The sequence below is a fragment of the Trichechus manatus genome, unplaced genomic scaffold, assembly GCF_000243295.1.
Source record: "Trichechus manatus latirostris isolate Lorelei unplaced genomic scaffold, TriManLat1.0 scaffold00066, whole genome shotgun sequence".
In the NCBI taxonomy this organism is placed as follows: domain Eukaryota; kingdom Metazoa; phylum Chordata; class Mammalia; order Sirenia; family Trichechidae; genus Trichechus; species Trichechus manatus.
This window is the reverse complement of record NW_004444002.1, coordinates 10,677,586-10,679,227: the sequence shown is the minus strand read 5'-3', so window position 1 is coordinate 10,679,227 and position 1,642 is coordinate 10,677,586. Positions and strand designations below refer to the sequence as shown.

The window sequence follows — 1,642 nt, the reverse complement described above, 5'->3', positions numbered from 1 at the left end:
ACCTTGTTAGAGTATTGTGCATTTGGATTTGAAAAACACTACCACAGTAGATCCAGGATATTGAGGAATTGGTGTGAGGCCTTCAGAATTTCAAGAATGCATCTAAATTTAGATTTAGACTCTCTGAGTTGACAGGGACCTAAAAGATCAACAGTTCCCCTACTTGATATGGCTTTGAGTTCTTTTATGCTCCTGATTGCTTATAGAACTGAGGACAATCTTCCAGGTGCTGTCTCAGTAGAAAAAGATGATCAGCCTCCTTCACTTGGAATTTTCCACTTCTAATAATGTGGTTTAAGAAGTTATTCTTTGAGCAGTTGTTGTTAGCTGACTGAATGCGACCCCGTGCACAAAAGAATGAAACGCTGCCCAGTTCTGCACTCTCCCCATGATCAGTTGCAGACAGGACTGTTGTGATCCATAGGGTTTTCGTTGGCTGATTTTCAGACGTAGATCACCAGGCCTTTCTTCCTAGTCAGTCTTAGCCTGGAAGCTCCACTGAAACCTGTTCAGCGTTACAGCAACACGCAAGCCTCTACTGCCAGAGTGGTGGCTGTGTATGAGGTGCATTGGCTGGGAATTGAACCCAGGTCTCCAGCATTGGAAGCAAGAATTGTACCACTGAACCACCACTGCAATTGCCGACACCTAAATTATACTCTCATAGGTTGCTGCTAATTGTTTATTCTTATATATATGCAGGTGGGATTCGAATATATCACTTTGCATTAACATCTGCTAAATTCTGTCTTACTATATTTAACTCATTATTTCAGCCTGTCATGACTTTTCAGACTGTTGCTTTTGCCTTCCAACATAGCTGCTACCTTCCCCTACCCCTTGCCATCTGTACAATTGAAAAGCAATCCTTTTTCTCTGCCTCTCTGGACCATTTCAAGGGTACAAAGTTCTATGTGTTTATTTCCTGCTGAGAGTATTAGAGGGGCCTCTTATTTGTCTTATCCTTCTTTCCAGCCTCTAGGTTGACTTCCTCCTCCTGGTATTTTGGGACTTAGGGAACAAGTCTTTGCTCTAAGCTTTCCATAATGGTAGAGATATTAGTCATATTCCCCTCTCTTCTGTTTTGATTATCTATTGCTGCATAACAAACTACCAAATATTTAGTGACCTAAAGCAACAATTTTATTTTATTCACAATTTCATGGGTCAAGCACATAGGAAGGCCTCGGTGGTGGTTTGTCTTTGATACAAGTGGCATCAGCTGGAGAACTGGGGCTAAAGATTTCACTTCCAATATGGCTTCTTCATTCATCTTTCTGGCACCTCAAGGTCTGGCACCTTGACCTCACTCTCTCAACATGATATGTCATCATCCAGAGCCTCTCCACATGACTTGAGCTTTCACAGCATTGGTAGCCTTAGGGTAGTCGCATATTGATTGGCTGACCGGTTAAGGGATATTCCTAAAACTGTCACAGCACCACTTCTATCATATTTTGTTGGTCAAAGCAGTCATAGGTCCCACCCAGATTCAAGGGGATGGAAATAGAGACTCTACCTCTTGATGGAGAGTGATATTACAGAACAGCACGTGAAATGTGAGACAGTGTTGCAGCCATCTTTGGGAAAAACAACCTGTCATACCGTCTGTAGATTTCCAGACATAAAAGTCTCATACGTT

General features: G+C 42.2%; 1 non-coding gene across 1 annotated transcript; it reads right to left on the bottom strand.

Moving 5' to 3' along the window:
- Nucleotides 1-565: 565 nt before the first annotated feature.
- Nucleotides 566-636, bottom strand: TRNAW-CCA (transfer RNA tryptophan (anticodon CCA)). Its single transcript has one exon. It is a non-coding gene; the product is annotated as a tRNA-Trp (tRNA).
- Nucleotides 637-1,642: the final 1,006 nt, after the last annotated feature.